Source organism: Hoplias malabaricus, chromosome 1, assembly GCF_029633855.1.
Source record: "Hoplias malabaricus isolate fHopMal1 chromosome 1, fHopMal1.hap1, whole genome shotgun sequence".
In the NCBI taxonomy this organism is placed as follows: Eukaryota; Metazoa; Chordata; class Actinopteri; order Characiformes; family Erythrinidae; genus Hoplias; species Hoplias malabaricus.
Window position 1 is genome coordinate 57,392,073 of NC_089800.1, and position 12,874 is coordinate 57,404,946.

At 40.5% G+C, this 12,874-nt stretch overlaps 1 protein-coding gene across 3 annotated transcripts in view; it reads right to left on the reverse strand.

Annotated features, from left to right (window-relative positions):
* stxbp6 (syntaxin binding protein 6 (amisyn)) overlaps positions 1–12,874 on the reverse strand; it is a 237,803-nt gene that overhangs the window by 105,196 nt on the left and 119,733 nt on the right. The window lies entirely within an intron of this gene.

Below are 12,874 nucleotides of genomic sequence, written 5' to 3' on the forward strand. Positions count from 1 at the left end.
GTGGAGTCAGCAGGTCATATTTAATGGGGGTCACTGATTTTCACAAGATAAAAATATCATTCTTGGCCTTCTGGAAGGCTTAGACATGTCACTGACTGTGAAAATAAGTCACAGTATAAACTATGGATTTCACTCAGCAGCTCTTGACCAGGGCTCATTACTGAGGCAGTAACTATAAACCAACAAGGTAAAATATATATCCATATCGATGGCTGTAACTTAAAATGTGGTTTAAGTGGCAGTGTGGTATAAAACATGGGTTTAAAGTAGTGCAAACAAAAGTGTTTGTCACTGTTAGTTTTCTGCTAACATAGAATTACAAAGAAGCTTGTAGTATTGTAGTATTTTGGTAAGTTTTGGTAAGGTTATCACACACGCACTGGTTTTTAAGTCAAAATGTAGGATAATGGAGCTTCTATTTTTCATAAGCACTCATTTTTTCTGAAATGTCAGCACAGTGGCTCTCAGAGCATGACACCCAGCACCAGCACTGACAGGACACATGAGGAATCTGACTGTCATTCAAGAATATGCAGAGTGTTTGTCTGGTTCCGTCAGCTGAAATGGGAATATTGCTTCACTCAAACCACAGGATGAAGAGATGCTGAACACGCTTTCAAAGGCTTTAAGGAACAAGAGAGAGGGGTGTATTTCTAGAGGTTGAGTTTGTGAAAGACTAGATTAGCGATAAACAAAAGGACAACTTCTCCTTAAATGTCACACATCATATGGCCAAAAGCATGCTCTTCTGAAATGTGCTGCACTAACACACTCAACTCTTCTGAGTGGTCTTTACATTAGATGCTAAAACTCTGCTGTTTAATGGGGTTCAGTCACAAGAGCATGAGTAATGTCTGGTATCAGTGTTTTATTCTTAGATGTGGATCCAAAACACCTCCAAACTCATCCTAAAAGTTCTGTACAGTAGGGTTTGACTCTCCAGAGATCAGTTTCATTGCTTCAAAGTCCATTTCTAGCTTGCCATGGTTTAATGATGACCTTAGTCTCTTTTGTGCTGCTATCTGGCTTAACTGAGGTCATGTGTTATAGCTGTTTTCACACCTGCACTTTTTAGTCTGGTTAAGTCAAACTCTGGTTCGTTTTCACCCTTGGTGTGGTTCGCTTGGGCAGGTGTGAAAGAAGGACCAAAACAACCACACCAAGGCCCTTGAGAGGAGGTGGTCTTGGTCCGGCCCCAAACTAACTCCAGTGTGATTCGTTTCTGGTGAGAATGTGATCAGACTTCGATCCGAACCAACAATAAGGTGTATACCACTTGTTAAATGCCATTTGTAGCCAAGGTGTGCCTTGCATATTGGACGCAGTAGGCAGGTAAACAGAGAACTGTTTAAAGTTTAGCCGCTAATCGGAGTAATGGACCAGAAATTTACTAGTCCAGAACACAGGTCCTTCTTCCTGTGTTTACATTATTGCTCCCGCCTCAGTCAGGTCTGACCAATCAGCAGTGAAAACATTCTCATGTGGTTTGTTGTGATGGGTTTTAGTGCGCTTGGATTTTTCATTGTGTGAAAACAAATCAAACCAATGGGGAAAATGCTCCAAGACTACGAGCTTCTTAACTGATTCGGACCAGAACAAACAAACTGCAGGTGTGAAAATGCCCTTACAGTGTCAGCCATGAAAATCAGATTCTACTATAATTTTCTCACAAAGTGGAGTTAAATGTGTGACACATGACAATGACAGGTTTAATGATTATATAACTTTACAGTTGTGTATAACTTTGTGTGTATCTCAGGTGTATAAAACTGAAACTGAATACTTCTTAGCTCAGCCTCATTTTCAAAAGCCAACCAAATCATTTTCCAAGTAGCAGCGCTTCTGGAAAAAAAGACATCAGTGTTTATAATCAAAACAACCCTGCCACATCTGAGCACACCCTAAAAAAAACTGTCCCTACAACTTATAAGTAAGAACTCAAAGGGATGAACAGAACCCTTCTCTGGGAGGAAATACAGGTTTTTGATGATGCGGAGGGTTATTTTTTGACCATAGTTCTAAGCTGGCTCTTCCTTTAAAAGGGAAGACAGGGACAAAGTTCCAAGACTCGAGCACTACACAAACCCCTCACAGACTCACACCTCAAATCACAAGTTGACACAAAGAGATAAAGCAGCTTTGGAACAGATCAGCCTTTTCTGGTCTACGGGGTTATACAAGACTACAGAAGTTCTTGGCTTCTGACTTGGAGAAGTTTGACAGTCTGTCTCTTTCCGCCTCCTGAGGGACTTTCTGTTCTTAATCCAGACCAGAACTTTGTCTGTTCAGCACTCGTAAGTCACCCCAAGTAGAGCTACTGCAAATCTCAAGCCAATTAAGTTACTGCAGAAGTTTGTCTGACTAATTTAAAATTAATATTTGGCTCATGTTCCCAATGTTGTTGTGACCAGTCCTTGTAATTCATAACTCCCTCCAGTATGGCATTGTAAAGCCTTGTAGTTTTACACTTACATGAATCATTCACCCTTATAAATATGGTCACATCACTGAATTTATTGGGATTTACTTGAACCATATAAAATGGGACATAAAAACAATTTCAAAGACTGGAGCTTGATAAAGTGGCAAAGGGCTGGTATGATTTGTGTTGTGGGTCATTCTCAGCTCTGCAATGACACTGACATGGTGGTGGTGCGTTGGTGTAATGTAGGAACTGTTAAAGCCCCCAGTGTCACTGTTGGACTTAGAATAGTCCACCGGTAGCGTCATGTGGGCAGAGACCTGTGACCACTGATAATGGACTACAGGATGAGCAACACAAACCATGCAGCAACCGATGAGTTACTGTCTCTGACTTTACATCTACAAGGTGGACCCACAAGGTAGGTGTCTCTAACAGAGTTGACAGTGAGTAGACACTTTGTTTAAAAACTCTGGTCTGATCCACACATAGCAGAGCAACACTAATGCATCACCACCATGTCAGTATCACTGCAGCAATGAGAAAGATCCACCACCACATATCTGCTCTGTGATGATCCTGATGTTTGAGAAACAGGGTAAATGGGGAGTTCACATGTATGCAGAGCAACAGCTGTACCACAGTCTCTATTTGTAGAAATACTAAGTGCAACTACAAGGAAAGATCCCCAGCCTTTTAATAAAATGCCATTAATAAGTCTGACACTGATGAACACAGCAGAAATGGCCAAAGATTAAATGCAAGGAATGATGTTATATCAACTATTACATACACCCAAGTTGCTGCCCCTCCAAAACAATAGAGGTCGCTGTCTCCAGAGTATTAAGCCCAATTTATGCTTCTGTGTTGAACCTATGCTGTTGGCAGCGTGGCCTGTAATTGCAGCGCGACACACATAACGCACAAGTATAAACTTTAACAATGGCATAGATCTCTTGTGCATAACAGTTTTTTACTAATTTAGAAACACTAAATTTTAGTCTCCTGCTAATGCAATGTTTACAGGTCTGGACTGAAATTGGTAGGGAGGAGGAGGAAAGGGGTGGTATCCCACCCTCCACCTAAAGATACATAGTGCAGTTTCTGCAGTGCTGAGCAGAGAGAAGGAACAATAGAGGCTCTATTCTCCCTATTACAGGTCAGTGAAGCATCAAAATGATTTTGAAGCTGTAATTTTAAGGTAAAAATATTACGTTGTGTTCCTTTAAACTCTCTTTTTTGTCTACATAGTTGTAGAATATAGTCTGAGCTATTTCTGCAATTCTGAGACACCTGCTCCTTAGGCAGTCTATGGTTTTGTTTTTCTGACTTTTTGCCTGATATTCATTTTCATTTGGACTTGTTTCTCTCTGTACTGATTTTTGGGTTTTGAAATATTTCTTCTGGTTTTGACCTCACTTCACTTACTGTGTTTAATAAACCTCCTACTGACTGAGTGATCTGTGACATCTACAGATACATAAACTGTGTATATGAATGAATAGTTGTTACTGATGGCTCAAATACAGCCAAATAATAAATGGTACATTTTGTTAATTCATAGCAGTTCTAAGAACTGAAAGTGATTACTTACAGTCTCAAATTTGCACAACATTTGATGAAAAAAATCTGCCATTGATATTATTGGTTTTAAGCGGAGAAACATTTTCACTTGTTATAACGTGCTCGTTTGTCTCCTAGCAACAGTGCCACTGTATGTCGTGCAGAGCAGGGAGATTTTTTGAGACACATTACGGTTTTACTCACACTTAAACAAAATGGAATGGCAGATTTTCATAATGTAGTGGAGTAAAAAGTAAGATATTTGACTTTGAAATGTAGTGGTGTTAAAGTAAATAAGTTGCACAAAATGGAAATACTTCAGTAAAGTACAGATACATGAAAAACCAACATTACATTACAGTAAATTACATTTACTTTGTTACTGTCCACCACTGGTGTATAGCTACAGAACATGACATTAAGGAGCAAGTTCAGTGTGGGCAAAAGGACCGACCATTATCCACCCTGTGTGCATCACTGCACAACGGCTCTCTCCCTGGGCCCCTAAACTTAACCACTGTACACTGAATATCAAATACAGTCTCTCCATCTCCCCATACATATGTCTGCAGCTGAACAGTCGAATGAGGGTAGATGAACAGTAATGAGGTCCAGTGTTTTTTTTTTTCTTTGACCTCTGAGTAATTTTCCTGGCAGAAATACTCCACAGCGTCTTGACATTTTAGTTCTGTTCACCACAAAACCGCAGGGCCGGCACTTATTCATCCCGGCCTCGTGTGGGTTCATTGGCGCTGGGGCTAAAACCAAGCTAGATTTGAACTCAGCCCTCGCCGCAATCTGCCCTCACATTGTTTGTCATTATTAAGCAGGAAGACGGATGTCCTGTCATTGGCCTGTCGTCTCATCCCCCCTTTATTACAAGGTTACCTGACGTGTCACTGCGCATGGCTGCTCGCTGTTTTACAGCTCCATCTGTGGCACTACAGCGCTGTGGTTTTCTCTGTGCTTCTTCCCCTTGCCCGGCAGCGAACATGAGCGAAAGTACAGCTCCACAGCCCGAGGGATGTTTTTGTGGGAAGGCATCACTGTCAATTCCAGGGGATTAAGGTGGTCTGTGATTACACTGTAATAGATTAAAAAAAATAAATAAAAAAAAAACCTCAAGGACACCTGCTCATCCAACATTTCTTCTGAGTTATGGATATCATTAGGTAGTTTGTTCCCCTGACTGTAATCAGAGTTTCCACTGCTGTGCAGATTTGATGGCAATTAGTGTCAAGGACATCAGTGAGACTAGGTCCTGATGTTGGGGGATAAGTTAAGGATCAAGCAAGCCACTCTAGCTTGTCCCAGATGTACTGAATGGAGCTCTATACTCCAATAAAACATTCCTCTGCTCCTTAGCCCAATGCAGGGGGTTTATTCTCCTCTAGCCAATGCTTGGCATAGGGCAATTTAATCTAGGGGAATAAGTGCAGCTGCTCCAAAGCATTTCCTACAGTTAATATTATGAAAAAAGTGAAATGGAAGACTTTGAAATTAGATTAGATTTTATTTGTATTTACAAAAAAAAAATTCCATTTCTTTTCCCTAGCCACAGGCCCAGGACCCCTCCAACGTTCAGCCTTTTGTTCAGAGAGCTTTTTTTCTAAATATCACGCTTTACATATGTAATTGATGACTGTTGGGTAGGCATATTCCAGATACATTAAGTACCATTACATATTAATGTGCAGCCTTCGGCAGCTTTAATGGCTCCCTTTTTATCCTCTGTTTTCTTCAGGGTTAGTTATGGATGAGTCTCGCACTATCTAATGATTCTCCGCACTGGAGAGGGGTGGTAAATGATGGCATTCACTCAGCGTGGGCATGCTAATGGTGCAATGACGGCAGGCCTTTTGCACCACAAATAAAAACCACAGTTGCTGGAAAATGGAGGAGATGGATCGTAACTGGATGAGAATAAAATGTCCCATTTCGTCTGTGTAAACCCCAGCCATAAGGACGGGAGTTAAATTTCCCCAGTCCCTGCTGGAGTGCCCTTTTCCCTCATGTCCCTGGGGAGGTGGAGGAGAGGTGGGGGAAGCAAATAAAAAAAAGGAGGGCTTGCAGAGGAGGGTTACTGGGGCAAGGTCCTCCCAAAGGGTCAGATAGTAATGTGGCAGTGGTTGTAATTAATCTCCAGGTGGGTGGGGAGGTGGGGCTTTGTATCTGCGCTTAGCCTCGTGCTGCCACTCCTGATGGTGGATCCTCAGGGCCCCTGGGGCCATCCTTCATTCTTATTTATGAGCTTCCTCCCTTCTGCCACACACTGTGGCATCGATCCCTCAAGGTCGAGGAGGAGACTCAGCGAGTCAGGAGCATGTTACTGTACACTGGATATCCAGAGTGTGTAGCCCCTGCCTGTTACCACTCACCCAAAGGAGATCCAATCTCTAACAGCAGTTGAAGCCGATTAATCCAAGACCATCTGGAGACGAGAAGGCCCACAGCCCTTTTATGTCCCTTTGAAACTAGGTGTCTCCAAAGGTTTGCCAAAATTTATAGTGGTTCATTGATCATGAAATGTTCACACAGTGGAAAAAAGCAGCTGTTGCATTAAACTTTAATAAATAAATAATTTCCAACATCATGAGAGATACAAGGTTTTTTTACGATTTTGAAAACACAAAACTGAAAACTGAATAAGGACAATAACGTGGGAAAATATTTGCACCTAAAAGACTCTACTGCATGTTGTTATGGGATGGAGTTCTAGGGTGGTCTGTAGGTTTCTCTGCTGACTCTCACTATGTTTCATTCATGGCCTTTCTCCTTTTAATTCAAAGGGAATGAGCAGAATCTCTGAAAATCACTTTGGTAGAAGTCATGGGGACTTGCTCTTTTCTCCTGGGGCTGAAAGAATGTGTGAAGGCCAAAGTGGAGGAGTGAAGGAGGAACCGGCCTAAGCTGTGATGCCCAGACTCCATGACACATTGCTGGCCGTGACTTCTTCACGCCGTCCCAGGGGGCCCTGTATCCTCGGCCATCTTGAAACAGCTCAGCTCCACAGACTGCGGCATAGCTTTAGTTGGCCTTAGTCACCTTGCTCTGGAACATCTCCTGGCTCTGAGTCAAAGACCTCAACTGACACTTGCACTCGCTCCTGAAGCTCTGTCCTAATGACTTTCCTGGAGAGGCTTTTCTACACAAGCCAAAGACTCTACATCCATTGAATTGAGCCAAGATTTAAAACTCGATGGCCATGAACTCAACCCAGACTTGAATCTTATGACTCTAGGGACAGTGAGAGCCCCAATTTGAGAACTTGGGCCCCCTCTCAACAAACAAATGCAAACAAATTTAGCATATGTTTAAAAAAGTCTGGTTAAACTATCCTGCAGAATGCATACAACAGACTTTCTCCCCTCACACATGGGTGCTTAAATTCCATGATGCTACATTTCTCTAGCATTAATTTTGACAATTTATTGTTATAACCAAACATTACTAAATTAATCATGCAAAATAAGGAAATATCAAAAGTATGAAAATTAAAATCTCACTTCTCGCCTGGGTAGTTCTGGGAATGGTTGCCTTAATGTAGCAGATCATTATCTAGTTTTCATTTTCAGATTTCAACAAAGCATCATAGCACGATTGATCAGGTTCAAGTGCTGAGATTCCTGGAGGTGGGTTTTTTTTTCATAAGCCTGAGACCTCTCACAGAAACTGCCCCAGCAGCTTCACTAACAAGAGCTCAAACGCATGCTCGCTACTGTGTTGTCTGAAAAAGCTGTCCACTCAAACAAATGAAAAGAGGTGCATCTGTTTCATCTGAATCTTTCTGAAATTCTACTCCTCACATCAACCAGCAGGCAATTTATATTCCCTGCTACCTACAAGACATTTATTCCTATGTTTATATTGCATACAACACATGGGGGCTATGTTTCTGCCTCAGATTTAGTCATTATTCTTTCTCGACAAACAATAAGTCTGTGATATTCCCAGCGCAGTGTAATTTCTCTGATGTCTGAACTACCTGGATGCTGGCTGTGGTTTAGTTGGCAGCAGATGAATCTTTTTGGGGCATCCCATTTGGAAAGGACAGCAGACTGTGGCACTTTATTCTGAGCATTGCAGGTTGGCTGTAGAACATGTGTGTCACTGTCTGGCTGGATAAAAAGCAATTTCAGAGTAAATCTCAGGATGTCACATATTAATAAATGATATTGTATTTGAGTAATATTTTTTGTTGTTGTTCGAACCATGACATCATCACACACGTGTGTATATATATATATATATATATATATATATATATATATATATATATATATATATATATATATATATATATATATACATACCCAAGAAGTATTGGGTGAGGGGCCTATCTTTTACACTATGTCCAGAAAATGGCCACCATTTTGAAAGCTGCCATATTGGATCAAGGGAAGTTTTTCCAATGGGAAGGTGGTCCTGCGACCTTTGACTCTTCCCGAAGCAATTACAACAGAAAGGGCTGTTACTAAATAAACAATATAGTAATATTCTACTATTTAAAAGCTATTTATAAAATAATATTGCTTACAAAATGTGTACTTAAAAATATGCTGGGAAATTATTACCTGGGTATTGCATCATAACCAATATCATATAATGATTAATCAAGTTTTTGCCACAAAATGATGATATACTAATCAGCACTGAAAGTGTATAAACCTTTCATAAAACTCTGGTTGCAGTAGCCCCTGTGGATACTAAAATACACAAATGCTCAAGTCCATTACATGAAATGGTGTTGTATTAACATACTAAATATATATGTTGGCAGGTGGACAAGTGTGTCTGAATATGTGAATATGTGAGTGATCGTGTGAGTGTGTGATCCCCTGTGATGGCTCCATTCAGGATGTATTTCCTTGAGTCCGTGATTCCAGGTAGGTTGTGGATACACCATGACCGTAAAATGTTACAAAAAATGAATGAATGAATAAATATATGCATACACGTCTATACATGTTCAGTACAAATGCAAATACTGTAGATCCAACTACATAGTACACATAAAATGAATTAGTGAATGAGATGAGAGGTGAACAGTGCTGGAGAGAGTCTCATTAAAAAAAATGGGAGGTTACTGCGGGGTGTGCATACACTTCAGACGAATGGGTTTTCTTGAATATTTTGATCCATGGTTTGGCGAACCTGTGAATGCTGAGCCCACAGATAAGGAGGGGTGACTGTATTGTTCAGATAACAAAAGTTAACTATTTCTTTATCACACTCTCCCCACATTAAGTTCCCCGCTTTACCAAATATAGTGACATAAATATATCCAAACACATTTTGTATATTTAAATAGACAAAGCCAGCCTGTCCAGCTCAAACACCCTTTGGCTTCACAGTTCTTTGGCATGTAAGCATAGTGGCATAGTGACAGCTTGGCAAACAGCACTGATGACTCCTTTAGATTTTCCTTCCTCCACTAATGTTTTATTGTAACGTATTAAGCCATTGTTCTGGTCTATAGCTCTAGCAAGTCCTCAAGGGAGTGTGCCCCGCTGGACCTGCAATTGAATAGTCTGAGAACATGGCAAGGGTTCAGCACAGATAGTGATGCTTATCTGGTGTCAGGACGTCATTAAAGCTTACAGCCCTCCTGCTCTACACGCTGCCAAGTCATGTCCATGGAGCTACTTAATGGCATTATCTCTTTATAAGATAAGGTTAAACATCCCTCTAAACATTGAGGGGAAGGAGACACTGAAAAAAATCAATGGGTTTACAACCTATGCTTTGGAGTTTAGGCTGTGAAATAAATGATCTAAACTTCCTTTGGCATTCTTTTTTGTGTGCAGGAGGACTACAGATATTCCAGCCAGAGGCCTGCATATGCTATCTTTAAGATCAAGCCCAAAGTCATGTGGAAAACCCTCTGAAATCACAGTTACCTAGAGGCTTCTGGATGGTGCGAATTTCAAAATTTGCCCTGTCATCAGGTGATATTGAGCTGTTCAATTACATTGCATTAACAGAAATTCAAAGTATTTTGGTGGATGAGTTCCAGCCTATCTCTTGAACTTGATGCCCACTTGCCTCTACATTTGAACCACAGTTGGATGTAGAGTTATATATTTCAATTTAAACCAGTTAAACCCCCTTTCATCAGAAAATGAAAGCAATACATCCTGACATCTCAGGTTTGGAGAATTAGACCTAAGCTTAATTGCCGCATGAGTGAATGCAAGATTTAAAGTGAACATATCGATTTTGCATTTATTTAGTGAGCTATTTAATAACAGGCCATTAATTTTTCATTAGGACTGCAAAGTATAATGCAATCTTGGGGCCCTCCCTTCTTTGGTTTTGTTCCTGCAGTTGGAATACTGCGTGTGTTAAATTTCACATTCAAGCATGCATCCAGTTACTCACAGCACCGAACTGCAGCAATAATCACTGGCCATCAGAGCGTTGCTGATGGGGACAAAATGGCAGGACGACTGGATGGCAGTTAGAAACCAGACACGGTGAGGGCAAGAGAAATGTCGAGGTGGGCGGATGTTGGATGGACATAGCTTGCTGTGATGGTGAATAAATAATGAGCTGCTGAGCTTGTCACTGCTGAACACTCTGCAGTCCGCTGAGGACTATATAACTACGCTGTCCGTCCCTCACACCAGAAATCATATTTTCTAGTCCAGTTAATAAGCACCCAGAGCAGTTAGAGGAGCTCTCCTCTCGCTAATTAATTCGACTTGCTGTGGTAACAGAAAGGACAGTTGTGATGTTTAGTTTTGTGCCATGAATTGGTAACAGACGATTTTCTAGCTGCATGTGTCAATATTTTCTGACCAATACGAAGGCCCTATTATGCACCATATCTGTCACTATCTCTCACAATAGGCTAATTCCGATCCTACTAAATTTGTCAGAATTTAATATGTATTTTTGAAGTGCATGTGTCAAAACAATCAAACGCTCCCATGTTGGGAGATATTGTGCTTGCCTCCCAAAAATAAGAGGCTGTTATGATGCTGCAATATTGGAGATTTCCCCCAGGGTTTAATTACTGAAAATAGGCTCAGCCCCCGCCTGCTGAGTTGCTGCTGGCAGATCCTCCTGTCCAGCAGCTAATGTGGTTTGGGAGTGTAAGTACTTTTCTATTGCTTTTCCTGTGTTTTTTTTTTCCTTTTTGGCTTCTACAATCCAGACACCACAGTTTACACTACTCACCAGGCAAAACAAGCACAGTAACAATGCCTTCTTCACACTAGCCTCTAACCTTATTTTTAATGTAAATAAAAGCCTTCATGCCCATTACGTCCTGTGCATTAGACATGCCCTTAAACCCTTAGGTAGAATAATTAGGAAATGCCTCTCTTCATTTTTAAAGAGCTTTTTATATTTAAAACAATGCACACAAACAGAGTCTGGATTAATGCAATGCAAATAGCACAATATATTTTAGTGTCTTTTTTTAATTACTGCACCAATACTGCACTTACATTAGATTTTTGCCTCAATATTTATTGTTTCATGATTGCATTAATCCCATGTCCAAGAGAACACAAATTACCCTTATAAAAATTATCTGTGTCTGTACTCTTACACAATCTGTACAGACCTGTGCTACCTGCAACAGCTTTTTATTTTGATCATGTATGTGATCAGCCACAGCATGAATTCGGGGAGCTGTAAATTCCACCAAATCATTCCATTACATGTTTAATAATGGTTTGTCTATTGACATATCAAACAGAAAAATCTCCACCTGGTGGAATAACAAGAGAGTGAGAACACTTCTAGAAGAGTTTTTATGCTATCAGTTAATGGATAATGCCACTTTTGTTAATCTATATTCTAATGGTTTACTCATGTTCTTTTAATTTTTAGTATCATTAAAAATATTACTTTGAGCTGAAGAAAACAGACCTGCATTGTTTTTAGTTCTTAGTCCAAGACACAGAGCTGAGCCAGGACATCACCTCCTTCAGCTGGTAAAGTTCTATTTCCACAACAGTAATGCAGCTACTGAAAAAATGTTGTGCTCCAAGCATCACCTTTTTTTGGCTGTTCCTGAAAAACAGACTCCGTTGACTACAGATTTGACATCATGTTTGTTTTGGTGTCGTGAGCAAACATCACATGTGGAATGGTATAAAACCTGCTGCAAAAAAGGTGATGAAATCAGTAGAAGGTATTAGAGCATCAGTAAGCATATTCACATGGGCAGATCTCTCTTGAGCATTTGTTGTTCATGCCAGTATTAACTAATCATGCTAACCATGTCATATGTTCATAAGATGTGTTCACTGTTTGAATAAAGTTGAATACCTCAATCAATTATGCAATCTCAGTTTCTCTGGCAGCACTTTTTGCACATCTGCAGATCATTCTAATCTGTGTGAACTGCCGTGAGGACCGACTGCTCCGTCACTGCCATGTCGGGGGAACTGTGTCTCTCAGAGCTCCGTCGTGCTACCGGTGATGGTCTTCTATTAAAAAGTAGCTAAGGTTTGTACCAGAAAGTCGCTGGTGGTAGTTGGGTTTTTTGTTTTTTTAAACAACCCGCTAGAAGTTCTGAAATGTTGCTAAAATCACTCTTATTTTAAAACACTCCTTTTTAAAGTCCTGGTACTAATTATATGGGGTATTGTACCGTTTTTAATGACAAAGTTTTGAGATACTTTTCTAGTATCAGTATACCGTGCAACACTAGTTAAATGATGGGATTTTTATACCTTTTCAACCCTCAAAAGGTAAGAATTCTAAAGGGAGAGCTACACAATATGGACAATGTACCACACTCCAGGTTAATGTGTGACAAATAAACATGGATTAGTATCCATCTGTGCAGAAGTAAACTGAAGCAAAGCAGCTTCCATTGCAAGAAGCAATCAGCATCTCCAGCTCTTTCTGCTGTGCCTTTACACACACATT